We start from the raw sequence: 22471 nt of genomic DNA, 5'->3' as shown, positions 1-22471 counted from the left end.
TGATTTAAAATTTAAAAGTCATCATTTTTTGAAACACCCTACTGTGTACACATAAGATTTTTAAAAGAAAAGTCATATGAAAATTATAAATTTAGTCAGTGTTTGTCAGTCTCAGTGCAAGCGGACACATGGGCTCTATTTTACTAATCTAGTTCTATCTAATACCATCCTTCTGTTGATGCCTTCCGTTTCCTCTGTGTAATTTACAGGTCCCTATTTGTGCTATCAGTAACTCAAAGAGTTCGCTAAGCCCTCAATTAAGTTTTAGTTTCAGCAAAAAGCGAACTAACTAACAGTTCTTTAAAGTAATCCAACGTGTACATAAAATAAAACAAAAAGTAAAAAAGAAAAAAAACCACCTGAACAGTCCCATAAACTTTGACCTAGACCCCATACAGGGGCAAGCCACCCTGTGTGGCTTTGTGAACTTTATATATAAGCGCTCTAATCTGGTGCAATATTAACTAAGTCCTGCCAACCAGACCAGTCTGTACAGATTCATAGCATCCATTTGCCCGCTTGCTTTCCTGGGCTTAGTTTAAATCCTTCTTGATCAATGAAGTCCACCATGCAATGGTTTAAACTCGTTGAACTTTATATTGTATTGTATTTAATAAGTTGAATTAAAAAGTTGAAAAATTATATCGACTTATGGAATCGATTTTTTTTTTCTCGATTTGATTCAATATAATAGAGTCAGCTCTTGTCGGCTGGACCGATAACTTATGAAGGGAAGTGTGGACCTAGGTCGGATTACCCGGGGCTCCGCCTTGCCTCACTGGATGAGATATTGGTTGGACGCTAATCGGGTGGAGAGACATATGCCATCCTAGTCCGAGAAAAGAACATAGCTCTAGGGGCGCTAATGACTATAGTCGTCGATGTGCCAAAAGAGTCATGTTTAGAACACTTGCATGATTTTCATTTCTACAATTTACCTAATACAATTTGTTTTTTCTGAATAAATTGCTGTAAAACCCTTAACAGTCTATTAGAGTGGCACTTCCGCCTTGCTGATATTGCCCAAGAGCTCGAAACCGTCAGTGGATATTTGGTTCTGATAAACTGGCGGTAGTACCATAAGGGTTAATCATCAAAAGATGCACGAAAAATTCCCAACTTTGGCATAAAATAAAATGAAGATAAAATTCCCAAATTTTCTTTCAAATATACGGCAAATCCTCCTATATAATCCCTAATTAGCGCTGGTCAAATTGGCCTTAGTTTTATGGACAGTTTTTGCTAAAAAGATGAACGCAAGGAAAAAGTATTTTGTGGGTACTTATCCTCTAGGAACAGTATTCAGTATTCAGAGTACTAGCTAGCAGGAAATAAGAGGAATGGTGTATTTCCGTTCTGTTTACCTCTACTATATTTAACGATAGTTAGCCAACACAGTAATACATTACCTATATCATTGTTGTGTACGTAAATATTCAATAGGGACTCATGCATCAACATGTTTGCTGCAAAACCAGACGTCACAATATGCGCATAGTTTATAAACTTGCTCACTTTCACAGTGTGCATATATGTTAATTATAAATTTAAAGGACGTACTTATGTATGTACGTCTAACAATATTTTATCTGTCCACAACTAGAATTATGTTTGCCCCTAAACATAATTCTAATGTTTTAGCCTTAAAGTTAGACTATTGTCTAGTTTTATTTGTTTTCCTAATTCATGTGTAAATGTTTGCTACATTAGACAACCTGTTGCAAAATCTATTCAGCCGAAAACTGGGAGATAACCGATTATAGGAACAACAGTAAATCGTGTTGCCAATTCTGATATCGTTTTTGAAAAACAAAATTTTTTTTTTTTCTTTAACTTCCTCTAACTACTGGCGGAAGTGGAAGTATCATGTAAAATTTTGCGTAAAGTTGTGATTTTACCGGAAGTACATTTTTTATTTTAGGACCTGGTGGTAACATTGTTTTTAAACATTACTCTACTAGTACAGGACTTCCTGTTCTAGACTGTACTTACTGGACTGGTGTGAAAAATCAATTGTCTTTTAACATAATTCGCGTAAATATTAGGGAATTTTTTTTCCCCCCCACTTTATTTGTATATTTACAACTTGCATCAAGTAAATTTGATCTTACTGGTTCAGTTCACTTGTAATGTCATGGGTTAGAGCAATCACCCACTGGTGAAACTCTTTCACAATGATTTAATCACAACAGATCTCTAGGCCACTTTCGCTTCAAATGACGAGGAGGATTGTCGGAAAGGTGTTGGACAAGAGGATTAGGATGGAGAGAGCTAGGAGGCTGTGAATTCATTTGCGGTAGCGAGACTTTATTAGATCAGAGACGAAAGGGATGTGAAGGTCCAGTGTGAATGGTACGATTAGAGATGTAGTATGGTGCATTAAGGATTTTCCCTAGGATTTTAGACTGTAGTAGCCTGCAGGCGTTTGGAGTTAGAGAGGGTTTGGTTGAGCCCCACTAGTGAAATTTAAATTCTATTCTTGAACAACTGCCTTGTGCTGAACAATTCAACACGCAATTTTTTTGCTAATACAAGCGATTTTAAAATCACTAGAAAATTGCTTGAAATAGAAATTATAGAACGACACGAATGGAAAATTAGTGCAACAAGTTACAAAAAAAGAAAATATCGTTAGGGTTTTCTTTGAGGAAATATCAAAGGAAGTAAAAAAAAAAAGAAAATTTCACTCAGTGAACTCATAGTTTCCGGTAGATTTGATCGGAAGCTCATTTTCTCTGTCCTCTGTTAGCAGTGAAGCTTCTAATTTCCTTTTTCTGTGATTTATATTTATTGCGGAATTACGGTTTTAAAAAGATCTAAAAGCGGAAAACTCGGAAAAGTGACTAATTTGACTTACCCTTTTACTCACCGTATATATATACAGGGTGAACCAGTAAGTAATGTCCGTAGGCCTACTGTGTGTAGTACTCGTACATCTAAAGTGGAGTTCAATGACATATTGGCCAACTTCATATTTTCCACTGTTCTTGAGTGACTGACTCACTTAAAAAATTTTTTCTTTCTAAAAACATCACTTTTTCTGCAATAAAAGTGTTATTACTCAGAAAAGTTTTAGTCTGAATTCGATTCTGATGACAAGGTTAGAAATACAGATACATTTCCTAAAAATTGATACCATTTCGAAGCATAAGTTATTCTCCAAACAGCCTCAATCTTCCTCCTGGATACTGGAGCAAAATAAAAGTAATCTAAAATTTTTGAAGAAAACTCATTAGGCCCTTATGTGATCATTATCAGACCTAGGTGCTGGCACTTTGTAGTTAAAGTTTCCTTGTCTAATGGGCTTTCAAACGGTATATCATTTTTCAGGATTCCCTTTATCTTCGTATGAGAAATTACGTTTGTTTTTACAAGAAAAAACGTGTTCACGAGCACCCAACAAGGTGTTAGTTTATCAAGTTGTTTAATTCATTGAAAAACTCTTTTAAGTGGACCAGTAGTCAAATTTCTGAGTAATAACATTTTTATTGCAGGAAAAGTAATGATTTAAGAAAAATAAATTAAAGTGACTTCACTCAAGAACAGTGGAAAATATGAAGTTGGCCAATACGTCATTGAACTCCACTTTAGATGTACTGCACACAATAGGCCTATGGACATTACTTACTGGTTCACCATGTATAATTAGTGGAAAATATGCTCTTTACTTAAAAGAAAATTTGCGAATTTTATCTTTTATAGTTAAAAAGAGAAAAACAAAATGTCAAAGTTGGGTGTTTTTCAACGTAACCATTTTTCGTGAAGTTTTTGACGAACAACCCTTATACAACTGCCCTACCTGACAGTTTTAATATAATTATATAAATACCCATTATTTAGAATAAATTCTACCCATAACAAAATGGTCTACCTATTTTAGTACAAATTTATTACCTCTAATAAAACTTTACCATAACCTATAAAAATCATTGCGCCCTAGAGAAGGGCGTAATAACAAAATACCTACCCTGCCCTAAATCTATTGAAAGAGTTACTACCTTCCAATCAATATTATATACATGCTACCAGAGTGCTACAGCGTCGCCTAGAAGGGCTGTCGCCCTAGGTCACCCTAGACGTATAATTGTCTAGGGAAACTTTGATTTAATATTTGATTTGATTTTTTGGAAACAGCAAAGGGCTCACCTAAATCCAAACGTTCGGCCATATTAAAGGGCCTTCGTGACACCCTTTGTGTTGGGTTTGAAGTATCGCCCGAGTTATAAATAAACAGTTTTTTTTTGTAAGAAACCAAGTTAAACCGCTGGCGATGCTAATTTTAACATTATTACAGGGACTAGGATAATTGCTGTAACTCCTGGCAGAATGAAGCAATCCAGGTGAGTAATATAGTTTAAAATAACTAATTGCTATTCTTTATTTTGTAAAAGAAAAAAAATTAAGTCTTAGTGACGTAAAAAAAAAAAACAAAACAAACAAATAAAATATGACGTGAATGTTAAATAAAAGACAGATTGAGTGAAAACAATCGCCATTTGCAATTATTCATGTTGTAACATGCATCAACTGATTAATTGATCATTTCGTTGCGTTTTTTTTTTTTTTTAAACAAGTTCTTAAAAATAACCTCAATGCAACCTTTCCTTTCTTCTGCTCTCATTGTAAACTATTATTACACTAGTTTATACTTTATTTTTAATTTTTAAGGAAAGATTAATTATTTTACCTATTTTTGTCTTTTCCTTTTTAGGGAACTTTGCCAACCTTTCCGTCCTTGGGAGTAATTTGCATATTGAAAGTACAATTTTGAAAAGATTTAAAGCAAAATAAATGTACTCGTATAATGTTAGTAATATAAAATGTAAGCACTGAAGGTGTCCTAGTCCCTAGATTGAAAAATTAGCCAAAAATAAATTAAAAATTGTCATAGCTGTTGGCTCCAGTAATTATTGGCTCCTGGAGTCTTTTATAGTGCGCTGCCGATATTTGGAAAGTGTCCTCTCACTACAGAAAACACTGTAGAATAGTGGAACTATAGTTAAGAAATGCCTATTTTTTTTCCAGGCGGGCTTTACGTCCAAATTACAATTTGGGTGTCACAAATAAGGGCTGACAATGGGACTCATATCCAGGAACATCGGGGATTCAGTGGGCTAGCTATTGTTAATCTCATTGAATTTATCTGTCGTAGCGCGCATTTCTAGGATCTTCATCCATCATTAGAGGTATCCATCCAGGCTGGTGTAGAGATTTTGACTTTTCTAACAATCATCTAGTGTTGAGTAGTAACCGCTCAGCCTACAACATCCCTAATCAGCAGTGGGTAGCTATCAGGGCAGTTAGAGAGGTAATTTACTCTCTCCAAAGTATTCTTAGATTTTCCTAATTTACTGTAATCATTTTCAGAGTTTTGAGTAAAAACGTGTCTAATTTACTTTGGACAAGATATGGGACATAGAAGTCCTAATAAGCTCTAAGAGAAGCACAGGTAATGCTTATAGAGCAAAATGAAAAGCAGAACACTGTACGATTTTTCCATTCAGTCTCATTTCTTAGTGAGCAAATAGAAAATTTAATTCATTATGAAAATGCAATATTGCTATTTCAATTCTGCTTCCAAATACTTTTTTTTTTTTTTAGCTAGCAGAATTTTCATTGAAAAATTTATCAAGTTCCTGGGAAAACTAAGGAGAAAATAAGCGGTGAATGGGAAAAATCCTGCTCTTTCCGCCATCTTGTATTCATACATTATTTCCTTTAGTAAAAAAAAAAAAAAAAAAACTCCAGAGGGCTTCGTAAAAGTTTTCTCGATTTTACGCCATTTTCATTTGTTAGAAAGATGGTGGTTAGTTTTCATTTTTCCCAACCTCATCAACATTATGAAAAAAAACTAACTATCAAACTATTTCCGGTGTTTACACCCGCACGCTTTTCTCGTACATCAATTTTTTTAAGGTTTTCTTAATTGTGGGAATTTTTACTAAATATTAAATGGTACGGCCGATTTAAAAGATCAAGTTTTCTTTACTTTTCATTACTAGACTGAGTCGTCATCTTCTTATAACGGGTACAAGGAAGAAGTTTAAGTAATTATTTAAATAAGTTACAGTAATCACAACGATAAGTTGTAATATTATAATTAATAAAACGCTTAGTTAAACCAATGAGATTACAGTTATGATAAACAGTGAAGACAGTAATTAAATAACTAGATCTTTAAATAATTGCATCGTTAAGATCGTCTAACGATGATAGTGGCTCGTTAGAGGGTTACGTTAAAACATACACACTCACACACTAAGTACGCAGTCTAGACCAGAAAGTTCTTGTAATTAAATAAACAACTTTACAAAGCCCCTGTCCTACCCAATCGATAATGTACTGAATTATTCTTCAACAGACCCCGCAGACCAACGGACCCAAGTGATGGGAGGAGGGGGGAAACTAACCAGCCAGGAGTTCCGGTATGACTTCTTCTTTTACTTCTTAGCCACATCCTTCTACGTCATGTTGGCTATCCACAACTTTTTACCTTACACTCATTGATTTTTAAATCACGCGATATTTGTATTTTTCTCTTATTTAGTAAAAAAGAAATAATGTAATCGATTCTATTTTCGATTTTAAGCGTATGTGATCGAAACTCGACTTGAATCACAAAGTGACTATTTACAAGACACTGTTAATACCCATACGGAGCAGAAGTGTGGGGCTCAACCAAACCCTCTCTGACTCCAAACGCCTACAGACACTATACAGTCTAAAATCCTAGGGAAAATCCTGAATGCTCCATACTACATTTCTAACCTCACCATACACACTGGACCTTCACATCCCTTTCGTCACCGATCTAATAAAGTCTCGCTACCGCAACTTCCACAGCCTCCTAGCTCTCTCCATCCTAATCCTCTTGTCCGACAACTCTCCTCTCCTCACCTTACCGACAATCCTCGTCGTCGTTTGAAGCGGAAGTGGCCTAGAGATCTATTGTTGTGATTAAGTCATTGTGAAAGAGTTTCACCAGTGGGTGATTGCTCTAACCCATGACATTACAAGTGAGCTGAACCAGTAAGATCAAATTTACTTGATGCAAGTTGTAAATATACAAATAAAGTTAAAAACAAGAAAAAAAGAAAGCGTATGTGAACAGTCCATTACTAGAAAACTCATCGTAGTTGGGCTCAAACTTCCTGTTTCCAGTGGGACATACTCAAAATCTTGTGGTCATGCACTTCCGGAGCCGTGTTTTTTTTGTGGGGGGGGCACTACCGGCCTCTGGACAATGTTCTTTTGCTTTATAGACAACCCGTGTTCATCACTGGACCAGTGAGATGTAAGAAGTTTTTAAGGGTCGTCAGTAGCTGGATTCGAACCCAGGATCTAGTATACCGAACACTTAGCCAATCCCTTCCCTAATTTGTATTTATTGCTACACTATATTTAATATTATCGCTGTGCATTTAAAAATGAATATCTTTCAATTTTATCCTTTAATTTTTCGTCAATGATGACGAAATCTCTAGACCAAACTCATTAAACCACCACTGATGGTGCATGAAAGTACGAAAAGAAACAGGAAATCAAAGCTAATATCCAGCACTACCAACCTAACCACATTAGGCTTATTTCTTATTGTTTTAAAGCACCACTTAAGGGAATGTAGGATCCTATCCTATGTATGATTATGTAATCTTGACGAGAAATTAATTAATGGGTAGATGAAAAGGCGTCATGTGCAAATTTCCCGGAGGATTTTCCAAGTTTTCCGGGGGGGGGGGGTTTCTTTGACAGCTTTTCACCCGACTTAATTTACTAATTATTCACCAGAAGGAAATAGAATTTTAGCGAGATTTAGGAACAACGGTTAGCTTATAACTTCCTTTATAGACCCCCCCAAACTGAAATACTTTGCGTCTAACTTCACAGCTTCTTTAAAAAAGTCTTTCTTTTTTTTTCTGGCCTCTAAAAATAAGAAACTGTAATTCGATTATATATGATATTTATTAATGATGTGGAATCAATTTTCTACGTCAGCGGGCGGTAGGTACAGTTGGGGGCTGCAAGTCATCCTGTCTGGTAAATTGGACGATATGACCTCTGTTGAAAGGATTAGACATTTTTATAACTCCTACGGGGGCCGTAGACATCTCATCCAGCCTCCATCCTGGATCTTAGAGGTCAACCCCTCTACTGATCATTACACAAACACACACACACACACACAGACAATACTAGCGTTACACAAAAATGTTGCTGCATAAAATCCCAAAGAGATGAAGCTCCATCCATTCACTTTCTTACAAGGCGCTTCAAGATGAAGCTGTGAACAAAATAAATCTGGACAAGCACACTCACACGACTTATGCTATTCTCAAAACTCTAACTTACAACTTTTGTGCAATATTTTTTTGATCTCTTATCACTTTTTTTTTTAAGAGGAAATCACCACCATCTTTTCTATCGAACTTCCGACAAAAAAAATTGTTTCAAAGGAAAATTGGTAACATCCGGTGAGCCGATATTCCTCGAATTCAGGAAACTCAGTCTCTCATTTGATTTTTATTACAGTGGAACCTCTCAATAACGGACACTGGCGGGGGAAAGCAAAGTGGCCGCTGTTTGGAGGTGGTCGTTAGAAGGAGGTAGGCAAGTTTCATAATGAAAAAATATGGGTTTTTTTTTCCAAATATCTATTTAAAAATTGTTTATTATTAATAGATTTAAAGACGTACATAATTGCATAATTATTGCAGCTGTATGATATGCACCAAAATTTTCTTAAATTTTCTTAATTTTCTTTTATTAATTATTGACTTAATTAATAATTTTTATAATAATCATCACATTTATTCATAACAATAATAATTTATGGTAAAATTATCATCATACTATCATCTATTATTAGAAAAATAGAACAAACCTTTCGGCAAGTTGACGATGGCTTGATTTGGTTTTTGCAAAATCTTCCAACACATTTATTTTTCTCTTCTAGAGTTAACCACTTCCGTTTTGAAAGACATATCGGAAAAAAAATAATACTGTTCGTCCAAAGTAATATTGAAAAATGAATTAAAATGGTACAAGATGTATGGAGCTTCTAGAGGGAAACTTTAGGAAAAACCAGAAAAAAAAGACAAAAACTTGAGAGGGAATAATTATTTTGATCACCGCGTCAAACGAACTTTTATGATAATAAGGTGGTCGTTGGTGGAAGGTGAAATATATAATCCGTTCCCCAAAAATCAATGTCCGCGGTTGCTATGTAGAGTGTCCATTAGACGGTGGAGGTTCTTTTTTATAGAAAGTGTTATAGGGGTAAAACGGGGAAATCCAAAAACTGGCCCGTAAATGGAGGTGGCCGCTAGTGAGAGTGTCCCTTTATTGGGAGGCTCGACTGTAGTATGATTCAAGGTTATCCTCTAAACAGCCCCCCCCCCCAAAAAAAACCGCTATGAATTAGACTGTTATGGGGACAAAAATAAGAATTAAGTTGCCAATAAAAATGGGAAAGGCAAATTTAATGTTTTTTTTCCCCCAATCTGGATATACACCTAGTGTGGCAAACAAATCCTGGATGACTTTTCTTTCAAAGGTGACTTAAAATATTGAATAAAGATCTTATTTCAATCAAAGTCTTGATTTTCAAAGACATTTGTGTTTGGGAATTGTAGAAAAATACTAATTTCACTTTTTATAATTTAACAGCTGATCTCTTATTACCTTCATTTTGCTGTTCTCTTTCTATTGAAGTCTCCTTTTTTTTAGGATAATATTTCCAAATCTCGAAAAAAAATCCATTTCCGTTTTTGATTGCCAAGTTAAACCATCGAGACCGCCTTATGGGACTCAATAAAAATATAATGTTTCACTGTTCATTATTTTTGGTGCCTGATTCATGAGTTTCAATAGGATGAAAAAAATAACTGCCACTTTCAGTCATGATATACGTATTTATGCCGGAGCTTTCTCGACCTAGAGACTAGGTCCATCTTCAGGGCTGTGGAACATATTTTACAGTGTGGTAACAATAATTATATTAAAATGAATATGTATAATGTTACGTAATTTACAAAAATTATTTACCTAACTTACTAAGTAATATTTTACATCATTAAAGAGTTTGTGTGTGTTCTGACTTGTCTAAAGACTGAGTGTGATCGGCTTTTATGTGTGTTAGGTTGTGAGTAAGTCTCAGTGTTGCCAATTATCAAGTGTTTTCTAGTTAAGTTGGCGTATTTGTTGTTTATAAATTTTTGGTGTCAGTTTTTGAAATTTAGACTATTTTCTGTCTTTGATATGTTGCAATGAAATATGGATGTATTTAAAAGTTATAGGATGAATGCAAGAAAATGATTAGAGAAGGATTACGTGTTAATTTCGGTTAAGCTATAATGATGGCAGGAGCACAGAGTACTGATCCATCCATTAGTTGTAAGTTTGTATGTAAATAGTTGTATATAGTAGAGGGATGAATGTGTGAAGCGAATGTATTTATAAGTAAGAATGGAGAGTGAGTGATATTCTAGTGATAAGCACCTAGACGATGCTCTGGCTGTATGGCGAAAGCCAATGCCAAAAAAAAAACAAAAAAAATATGTAGTTGGGAGGAGGGGCCACCTTTGAACAGAATTAACATTTTCTGTTACAGAGTGCACCAGAATCGTATTATTGAACCTTTTTATTTTGTCTTCTACAACTTTCAAGTCTTCTGAACAGATCTATATCAATAAACAGTTGGTACTTTACATACTTATCTATATATTTTTTAATTTAAAATTTGTGTGTCAAATGTTAATATCTGCCCCACTGGTGGGGTCACCTTTGAAGACAATATAAAATAGAAAGAAATGATATTACTTTACTCTGAAACTACCTTCTATCAGTTATTTCTCTCACTACTACATTACTTTCTCTTTTAGACCACAGAAATCTAGTTAAAAGGTTCTGAGAATGGCTCAGTTCGGGGATGTTTGTACCTGAAGTGTGATGGGTTTAGGGAAGTTTGAACAAAATATTCGGGTTTGTTGCGCTTCTTAATGTAGGTTCGGACCACTTTCCCCTTCTCTGCGATTAAACAACAAAAAGAAAGTCACAAACTTGCAGGTCGGTAGGGCGGCACATTTTAACTGGTGATGTTGAAATGTGCCCCTCTCCTTCCATAAAAGAACTTATAATATCCAACACTTTTTGAAAGCAAATAGACTAAATACTAGGTTTGTAAATACGAATTCCAAATGTTAATATGGGCTAACAATACTTCACACCTTGTCCACTACAAATCTTCACAATACCACTTCCCAAAGATGCAACAAAAATTTTACTTCCAAAACTTACAAAATATAACTAACTAACTAACTAACTCCCTGGCACTACAGGTCTGTCCGACCCTTGGCCTGCCGAATTAAGTCTCTCCATCTATCTCTATCCTGCGCCTCTCGCTTCCAATTCCTTATTCCCAACTTCCTGGCGTCCCTATCGATTTCATCCTTCCATCTGCCTCTGGGTCTTCCTCTTCTTCTTTTCCCGCATAACTCCATTTCCACTACCCTACTTTGCATTCTTTCCCTTTCCATTCGTGCCACATGACCAGCCCATCTCAATCTACTAGTTTTTACAAAATTAATAATTGTTTCTTTTTTTAATAGGGCATCAACTTCTTCATTTGTTTTGCACTTCCATCGTCCATTCACAAACGTCGCACCACAGATTCTTCTTACTACTTTTTCTTTCAAATACAGCCAACCTGCGGCAGTCGTTCTGTGATAAATACCATGTTTCTGCGCCGTACGTGACAACTGGCCTAATATAAAGTCTCAATTTTGTTGCCCTAGAGAGTAATTTTGACTTGAGAAGTCTTAGATTTGCAAAGTAAGCTCTGTTGGCTGCCATTATTCTTCGATCGATCTCAACACTAACCTTATTCTCATTATTCACCAGGGATCCCAGATAAACAAAATTAGAAATACCTTCAAATCTAAAATTCATAATTTCAATATCCTTAACGGATCTACTGTGCTCTGCCGATGACATCTTTAAATACTTTGTTTTGTTTTCGTTGATAACAAGTCCCACTTTGACAAAATATAATCATTCCTCAATTCTGGACTTTACCAAACAATGGAAAACGAAGGGAAACTCTGTCAATTATATAACAGGTCTACCACAACATATGGAGAAAATTACCAATCATTTATGTTATAAAAATATTTGGCGAGAAATTAAAGAACTGTTCAAAGGTGGCCCCCCTGTTCAAATGTGTCCCCTCTCCCCTATATGTGTATTTCTAGCACTTTCCCCTTTTTTTGAGTGTTGGTTTCTGATTTAAGTATCTTTGTGTTTTGGGAAAGATCGAAAATGTGATGATTTTCTGTGCTGTGTAAGGAAAGTGCTGTGGTGTTCTTTTTTTTTTGGTTTTGTGTCGTAAGAGGGTCGAACTTTCGACTTTTACAACACATATCTCACAACCAAACACATATCACACACAGATCGATCACACTCAGTCCATGAACAAGACAAGACAGAAGACACGGCAACCCTTTAATGATGTAGTAAAATATTACACAGTCAATTAGGTAAATAATTTTTGTAAATTACGTTACATTATACATATTCATTGTAATATAATTATACTCGTACTGTAAATATGTTCCACAGCCCTGAAGATGGACCTAGTCCCTAGGGTCGAAAGCTCCGACATAATAAATGTATCACGACTGAAATGGCAATTATTTTTTCATCTCATAATGTTTCAGTTTTTTTACATTTTTAAGATATTTGATTCAAACTTAGAGGATCTCAAAACGGAGGGTATTTCCGGTGAAAACTTGAAATCGTAAATTTGGTACTTCCTGTTACTAGAGGAAGTAAAAAAAGAAAAAAAATCTAAAACTGTTTTTGTGATTTTTTGTTTTTAATGCAGCATTCTGTGCTGGTTATTGATGTCTAGTCTATAGAAATGTAAGATACGATAACTGGCTGACATTAATATGGCATATTTAATTGGGTAACGACCATTAATACAACTACTTCCCTCAAAGTTATTGGGGTGGGGGTGGGGGGCAGACCTAATCAATGATTTAATTAAACGCCAATCGTGTCCACCAATTGGGTCTAGCACAGCCAACTGTTTGCACATAAACTGAAATATGGACAATTATATTAATTAATCAGTTCACAGATTTAATTTTTCATTTATTCCGTATTAATTAATAATTAACTTTTAAAAAAATTAACATTTTTGTTAATTAATAATTTTTAATTACAATTTTTATTAAGGAGAAATAGTATAAGCGGAAAAAGTATCTTTAATTTTGTTTGTCGTAGCACGCATGCGCATATTTATTGGTATCCCTAACCTGTTTCGGAAATTCATCCATCTGCAGAGGTTTATTAATCAGTATGACGTAGAGATTTCGTCATCACTCAATATTTCCGACTCGCACTACACTTGCTTGACTGCGTGAGGGAGCTTATATGACGTCACACATACTGCCGTTAATTCTGACACAATTCACTTACTTCTATTCTAAAAAATTTAAAATTAAACATTTTCATCCCGTTGATATTTGAGTCGTATTTAATTTTTTCCGAACATTGTACTGTTCGCAAAACCAAACGTTACACTGAAAAAAATGCAACCCTTATAAAGATAACTCCGGAAACTGACTTAAAATTAATTATCATTATTATTATTTAAAGAAGAATTATAAAAATTTAAATGCATGAAAAAAAAAACTGGAAATAAGCGTCAAACTTATACAAGAATAAACATGTCCAATTTTGCTATTTTTTGTAGGCTAGCACCTTTATCTAAATATGTATGTTCTGGGGTCGAGTGGCGTAATATGTCCGCATTGCGTGAGCTAAAACATCTAATGACCGGTGTAAAAAAGTAAACTTTACTCACTCAGACAAACGAATGACTCAGCAATACACGTCTTCTTTCCACCCCCCACCCCCACCCACACCACATAGATTTTAGGTGCCCCCCTTTTTTTTTGCCCGTTCCATGCTGTTAGGGTTTCTAGTTTGGAATATTTTTTGATATAAATGATGATAAGTACTTCAATTTATGTCAGTAAATATGAGGTGTAGACTCACATGACTTTCTCTAACTACTATTCTCAAAATCCTAACTCATTAATATTCTTCAACCTCACAATAATTGAATCATATTTAATGCAGTTTATAAAAACCTTAAATTACGCTGGAAAGGAATCATAGAAACACTCACAACCATCCCAATATTAATATTGTTAGAAAGTGATAATTATAGAACTATGTGTAAAGCGTCACGATAGACGAGCGGTTAAGAGACTAGACCCGCAATGCTAAGATGTATTGTTGGTTAGTCTAGGCCTTGGATTTTATTTAACGGTTAATATGAGAAATTTATAGTAAAGTATGTTAGGCGGTTATAGGCTAGACCCACAATGGTAAGATGTATTGTTGGTTAGTCTAGGCCTTGGATTTTATTTAATGGTTAATATGAGAAATTTACAGTAAAGTATGTTAGGCGGTTATAGGCTAGACCCACAATGGTAAGATGTATTGTTGGTTAGTCTAGGCCTTGGATTTTATTTAACGGTTAATATGAGAAATTTGTAGTAAAGTATGTTAGGCGGTTAGAGGCTAGACCCACAATGCTAAGATGTATTGTTGGTTAGTCTAGGCCTTGGATTTTATTTAACGGTTAATATGAGAAATTTATAGTAAAGTATGTTAGGCGGTTATAGGCTAGACCCACAATGGTAAGATGTATTGTTGGTTAGTCTAGGCCTTGGATTTTATTTAATGGTTAATATGAGAAATTTATAGTAAAGTATTTTTGCTAGTCGCCTCCGTCCACGACATCTAATTGGTAGTTGGACGTTAAATCTGCCTCAACAAAAATTAAGCACTATTTCACTTTTTAAGCTAAAAAAGCACTTTAAAGGCAAGTCAAACACACACACACACACACACACACACGAACATATTCCACGCACAATGCGCTTAATACTAGAAGTACACAGTAAAAAAGATTTATGTCGTCATTAAAAAATTTTTTTTCTAAACTTGCTTGGAGGCCTATTTATGAAAGTAATTAACGGTGAATTATTGTCAAACAGGTGGGCATTTTTCTGATTTAATGTTGTTTTGGGGGGTGGGGGGTGGAAAACGAACTTGCAGATTTTTCTCACTGTTTATTTCTGATTTTCTGTCCAGATTTTCAATTTCCATCCAGAAATAACCGTTTTAAGGTCAGCTGAGTCCTAAAAAGTGATTTTTTTTCTAAATTGTGTTTGTCGCGACTAAAATCAGAATTTAAAATCAGTATTTACGACGATTTTCTTTAAGATAAATATGATAATTGTAAAAATATGTTGACCTACAACTTTTACAGGATACATCTTCTTTTTTTTTCAAAAACCCAGTTAAGTGAACGTCTGCGAGAGTGGCTGGGTAGATTCCTTCTGAGAAGAAGATCAAATTTAGAATTTCAAACGTTGAGAATAGTAGAAAGAGTATGAGCGTTTCCGGCAGACACTATTACATTTTTTTCTACAAGTAAAACTTTGCTATTGACAGTTGCAGTAAAAATCGATACAAATCACAGGACGACTCGATTATATAATGCAGATAAATATAATAAAGAACTAGGAAGCAGTAGAAGACGACAGTAAATATTGAAGGCATTGCAAAGGACGCCAGTCATGGGGGCGGGGGAAAGGGCTTCCCTTTATGCCCGGGAATACCTATAATGAATAATCTTCCATTATTTCTTTATAAAGATTGTAATATATCGATCTGAACCCACTGGTGTCCATTTTACAGCCACTAACGGTGAATATATACTTACCATTTTTAATAAATTACTAAATCGAAGGCTATGAATAATTAATTTATCCATTTTACTCTCGTTCTCTTGCAAAATTTTGTTAATGTAAATATTACACCATTAAAAGGGGCCTCTAAATCAATGGCATTGCCTTTATTATGCTCTAGGGCCGAGACTAAGGGTCAATATATATTTTATGTTATTTTTCTAAACTTTGCTTTTATTAATTTTTGTTAAACAAACATTTTGTTCAGCATAAAAATGCACCTAATTAGTAGTTGGACGTTAATCACCACCTAAAAAATAAAAAACTAGGTGATTACTTTATTTGACTAGCTGATTTGACGCTTGCACCATAGGCTTGGGACGCTAGAAATATTACAATGTAATTAATTATACTGCAAGTTTTTCCAAAATAATTATAGAGGGGAGGAGCAAGGTGGTTCTGCAAGGAATAAACAATTCCATAGGGAACTGGAAATAATCACAAATACAAGACTCACTTGGACAGCGTTAACAAATTTATTTCTAGAGAACCTTCGCACTGGATACTGGAGGATAACACTACCTACTTGAAGAGGAAAACTGACCGACTATGGCGGTAAACTATGTCGCTAGAATAAACATCCGAAATGAACATTGTTGCGGTATATTTCGTAAGGCAGAAACAAATTGCCTGGAAGATATAAAGAAATTTTCCTTCATAAAAGAAAAAGATTAATCCCATAACTGGACTTGACAAGTTATTATACTAAGTAGTTATACTAAAACATACTACAATTTCATCTTAGCAAAAAAAGCCAAGATAGGCTGCCAAGAATTCGTTTCTTCAGGCTGACAGAACTACATAATTCAGGGTATAATAAAGTTGAATGATACTGGTTCACACAGCTTTCTGAATGGTTGAGTATCATTGGGTAGGTTGCTACTTATTCACTCTAATAGTTTGGAATTAATAGCAAAGAATATCCCTGATTTGATTGACAAGTGCATTAATCTATGATTAAGTTATTTTTTCTTAAATTACTTCGTAGAGTTGTGTAAAATTTAGTTTACAGTAAATTACTTCGAAGAGTTGTGTAAAATTTAGTTTATAGTAAATTACTTCGAAGAATTGTGTAAAATTTAGTTTATAGTTGAGTTGGCAGCTCAATAATTGTTTAATTGAGAAATTGAGAAGTGGACTAATCTGTGATTAAGTTATTTTTTTTTAAATTACTTCGAAGAGTTTTGTAAAATTTAGTTTATAGTAAATTACTTCGAAGAGTTGTGTAAAATTTAGTTTACAGTAAATTACTTCGAAGGGTTGTGTAAAATTTAGTTTATAATAAATTACTTCGAAGAGTTGTGTAAAATTTAGTTTACAGTAAATTACTTCGAAGGGTTGTGTAAAATTTAGTTTATAATAAATTACTTCGAAGAGTTGTGTAAAATTTAGTTTATAGTAAATTACTTCGAAGAGTTGTGTAAAATTTAGTTTATAGTTGAGTTGGCAACTCAATAATTGTTTAATTGAGAAATTGAGAAGTGGACTAATCTATGATTGTTTATTATTCCCAAATATTGGATGGTTAGTCACTCTCTTCACTGGAGAGGAGATCACGAGGCCAGTCTATTAAGGCGTCTTGTTGGGTTGTCAGGAAGAGATCTTGAAGAAAGATTTTTAGCTAATAGATTTATATGAGATTGCAGGTTGAAGTGGAGTTTTCTGTATCTTGTTTTAGCAACTTGTGTGACAAAAGGAATGTTTAGGTCAGTGTGTATAGCCAGGTTGGAGACATAAAATGGAGCGTTTACGATAGTTCGAAGTATTTTAGATTATAGAGATTGAATCCTTTCGGAGATTGGAGCGTTTGGTTGAACCCCACAGCTCTATTCCATACGCCCAGATGGGTTTTAAAATAGAAGTATAAATCAGTCTTTTGTTGTCTAGAGAGAGTTTTGATCTATCGTCTAAGAGTCTTTTAAGTAGTCGATAGCGTCTGTTCAGTTCTGTTCTTTTTAGTCTAGTGTGGGTGTTCCAAGAAAGTGTTCGGTCTAAGTAAAGCCCAAAGTAGCGGGCAACGTTCACTACTGGTAGAGGTGTTAGGTTATAGATGACTGGAGGAGAAGTAATGCGCCTAAGAGTGAAGGTGATGTTTTGCGACTTAGTTTCATTAAGTTTAATAGCCCATCTCTTGAACCACTGATGATTAAGTTATTTATTTTTTTTTTTAAATTGCTTCAAAGAGTTGAGTAAAATTTAGTTTATAGTTGAGTTGACGACAGCTCAATAAAGCTTTCACAGCTGTTTTAAGTTTTATTACCTCATTGTTCAGATCACGAGTTATTTATTATTGAGGAGCCTTACAACGGGTGTCTGGTAGGCTGAAATTTTGTATTCTGTTGTTTTTGTTGGGAACCCTACAAGAAAGAACAGTTCCGGAAACAATACGGAAGTATGGTTACCCTACGTCTACTGTGAGTGAATGATCTTCCTAGGCAGTTTGAATGGGGATATTAAAAGACAATTTCCACAAAACAATTTCCTTTCGTATTTCTACCCGGAAATTGAAAAAATGTAACTTATATGTCCGCTGGGTCGAAGATGATTTTTAAAAAGAAGTTTGTAACTTTCATTTTACTATTATTACTACGTTTTGAACTAAAGGAAGATGCCATAAACAAATTAAGGCAAGATTATTGAGAATTTGACGTAATTACATTAAATGAGGAAAATTCAGTACGTAAAAGTGTTCCTAGTCAGATTTTGGGTGTCTTCTTATTAAAATAGAGAATCTAATTTCGTTTAGTGAATGGGGAAAAAGTTGGCCGGAAGGGCCGCAATAGTGCGGAGGCGTCCACGTGGTTACACGTAATCACCCGTGATCACGACATAGTTTTTAGTCATGGAACTTAACTGCCTCACATGCGGATTACTGCGGTACGGATTCCCCCCCCCCCTGAAATCAATTTAAGTAGGTTAACTCTTTTTGGGTAAAAGTTCAGGCGATTAATGTTCGGTGTTTGACTTTATTTTTATTTATTTATTTTTACTAACGCCCACGCGCCATTAGCCACTTTGGCCATTCGATGTCTCGCAGCCTAGTAAAGCACCCCGCATTCTTGCATATAGAAACAGGTAAAAATGAAGCATTGGGCTATTTAGGAATAATTTACGCAATACTAGCCATTCATCTCTTAGGATTTATTGTTTAAGCACACCATATGTTTACTGTTGGAATAGACGTAGGACACACGAGCATATTTTACATGAGCTACAATAATCATTGCAGTACCAACAGGTATTAAAATCTTTAGAAGATTAGCCACCCTTCATGGTAGAATATTAACTTACACCCCGAGAATTATATGGATAAGCCCCTTAGCTCTTAGGGTAACAACCCCTGGCTGATGCACATTTTGCAGCGCCGCTGAGATGATCTACAACTGTTTGGCTATTCCGGGTACTGCTGGAGAATCCATTGCACCACTGATGCTGCTTGTTCAAGTAGTCATGTCCCAAACGATGTTCAAGCACACTGCACAATCCTCATTCTTGAAACCATCATTAGCCCCAAAATGTGGAAAGAAATATTTTCTTCCAGGCTATAGGTGAACTCTCTTTTTTTTCAGCCAGCTCGTCATAGCCTGAAATAGCAGCGATCATCTGTACTATCAGCTCTCTAGCCTTGACGGATGAGACTTGTTGCATCTCTCTCTTCACGAATGGGTTGGTCATTACTGAAATCGCAGCTTTAGTATCTAAGCAAGTGCGCGGGTAACCAATGAATCTCAAAAACCAAAAAAAAATAACATTAAGTTTAATTTTTATATTTCGTTCAGATTCCAATCAACAGAGGGTGCCACAGCAAGATATTGCTCAAAATGAGGCAACCGGAAGTAGTACCCTGTTACTAGATTTTCCCGGAAAATGGATTCACCGATTTTCTTTAAAATTAGCACCCAAACTGTACAAAAAGGATGTTGATCTTTTATTAGGAGCGAGTTCCGGGAGTCGTGGACAGTTAAATGTGCAGCTCGAATACTGACTCTGATGGGAAACTCCATTACCAGAAGTACCATTTTAATGATTTGATTATTTAACTTTTCCGAGATTTTCACAAAGTTAGCGCCAACGTTTTTTTTTTCTTTACACGTTTTATTCTCGTTTATATAGCTCCAGGAAAATTCGATAAGAGGGATACTTAGTAGTGGGGAATGGCTGGTTGTCCATTTTCTCTCCTCTAAAGTACCATTTCAGTAAAATGTACGACTCCTGAATGTCTTTGATAGGAACTCCCCAAGTTTGTGAAAAAAAAAAAAAAAAAAAAATGCATATCCGGAACTTGTCACTTTACTGAATGCGATTTTCACTTTTCTGAAGTTTCTCTGAAATATTTGGTGTTTAGAACAAAAGTTTTTATATGGATAATTTTCCATTTTCCCGGGCAAAATATGTTTTTGGGACATTTCGTGGTGTGAGTTAAAAAAGGTTCCCTAAAAGTTAGTAGCTGGAAAAATTATCGCAAGAGAAAAGCGTATTACACTAGATTTTTCTTCTATTAAGAAAATTTCAAATTTTCCAAATTAAATATGATAAAAGAGATACTTACTCGGTTTGGATGGGATAATAAGTAGGCCAGTGATCGCAGGAAGTCGCTAAATATTTATTACTTTCGTCATTGTAGTCTTGATGGTGAAATCTCTGGCACGTGGTATCTTGATGATTGCAGGACACTGAATGTTGTCTGTCTTTATGTGAATGAAGCGCGTTAAATCACACAGAATAACTTTGCAATAAAGTAGGGGAAAATGAACTTCTTCAAAGACACGTGGAAAATAAATAAATAAATAAAATAAAGGGGTTGGAAAAAAAAAAAAGCACAAGACGGGTTACTTTATGATCAGTTTTATGTTAGGGGAAGTTCTCAACAGAGTGCACTGTAACCACCGACCACGTACACTGTGCTCGGTTTGAACCAGCGATTGGCCAAGAATCCCCCCTTCTCGCGAGCAACAAGCGGCCTTCAATCCAATCGAAACTACCACCACAGCGCTACCTATTCGCCCAGTCTAGAACTTACACATGTAGTTCTGTCTGCTTCGGTCATTCTATGTTTACCTCCTTCTTGTCGCTGCGGCCTAGATCAGGATGTTGAATGTTTTACATAATAATAATATTTATTCTTCATATGAAATATTTACAAATTACAAAATGAAAATATTGTACGGCTTGGAAAATCCGTCAAATAAACCAAAAAATAATAATAGTAATAATAAACAAAAAATATAACCGACCTAGAAATAAAAATAAAACGAAATAACCAATATATAACAGAATTATAAATTAATAATTAAACTCCTGAACCGACTGGTAACGATAAGACCAGGCATGGCGAACATATTTAACAAGAGGTTGACAATTTCGCGTTCCATTTAGGAAAGAAATCAATTGTTCTCTCGTAAGTACTGAACGTCCGAGATAGAGTCTCCGGATCTCAGAAAGAATTGAGCAGTCACCAAGAAAGTGAACCACGTCCTCAATGCACCTTGAATTACAAAGAGAACAAAGTTCAATCTCCCTAGGCAGCCATGGCGTATGATTCAGGTAAACAAGCTCACATCTTAACTTAAAGATCCAGCGGAGTTCAGTTAGAGTTAGACCCAAGGAATGATCCTCATTCAAGTGACAAAGGTTAAATGAGTGGTCAAGTTCTCTGTATAAAAGGAAGCGGGACGAGAGAGAGACGCGGTCCAGAAACTCCCGACGATGAGCTGCTTTCATCTTAATCAACAGGGAGGCTAATTGATCCTTCCATGCACGTATATTTTCCACAGAGGCCACAAAATCGCAGGAATACTTCTGAGCCAAGTCTATCCAATGTCGAAACCAGAAATTGATAATTTCAAACGCTAAGATTCTCGGTAAGCGGCACTGGGGGAGATCTAAGACTCTTAAAATATATTTAAAATGGAGTTTTAAAGTAAATACCTCCAACAGGTCCACAGCGATCTCAATGTAAAGCATATAATTAGGCGAAGATGAGGGAAGTACAAATAATTTTTTAATAAAAAATCTTTGGAGACTCTCTACAACATCATACCTTTGAAATCCCCAGACCTGGGCAGCATAACATACCACTGAACGACAAATGGAGTTAAAAACTTGGAATTTAAATGGAAGAGGTATAGTACTTTGCGAGAGATAACCAGACCAGATGAGATTAAGGATTCTCTTCGAGGATGCCACCTTCTCTGCAAGATGGGTATTGATTCTCTGAAAGACAAGGCGTCAGGGTTACACCCAGATATTTATATCTATTAACAATCTCCACTGTATGATTTTTGTAATACCATTTTTCTGATGCGGCCAGTCTGCCTCCCCTTCTGAAAATTAAAACCTTAGATTTATTAAGGTTGACACAGAGATTCCATAAGTCACAATAACTTGCTAGAATATTAATATTTCTCTGTAGACTCTTTGGGTTATCGGCAAGAAGGACCACATCATCAGCATACATTGAAATTTTGATTGAAGTGTTAGAAATATGAATGCCGCCCTCAAGTAACGCAGGAAGGTCATCCAGGAAGAGAGAAAAAAGTAAAGGACTCAGAAGGCAGCCCTGCCTTACTCCACTCTGCACTGAAAAGGGATCAGAAATACCATCTGAATGTTTTACATCTAAACTGTACAAACTTTTTTTTTTT

General features: G+C 35.3%; 1 protein-coding gene across 1 annotated transcript in view; it reads right to left on the bottom strand.

Moving 5' to 3' along the window:
* Window positions 1-22352, bottom strand: part of LOC141461188 (uncharacterized) — a 137649-nt gene extending 115297 nt beyond the window's left edge. The window contains exon 1 of the mRNA XM_074141987.1: window positions 20377-22352. The gene's annotated coding sequence lies outside the window, so the exon portion shown is untranslated. The remainder of the gene's footprint in view (window positions 1-20376) is intronic.
* Between the last annotated feature and the right edge of the window lie 119 nt (window positions 22353-22471).

Source organism: Rhodnius prolixus, unplaced genomic scaffold (assembly GCF_049639745.1).
Source record: "Rhodnius prolixus isolate KJV_2025 unplaced genomic scaffold, Rpr scaffold_6, whole genome shotgun sequence".
Taxonomy (NCBI): Eukaryota; Metazoa; Arthropoda; class Insecta; order Hemiptera; family Reduviidae; genus Rhodnius; species Rhodnius prolixus.
The sequence above is the reverse complement of the archived record's forward strand: the minus strand, read 5'-3'. Positions and strand labels throughout refer to the sequence as shown.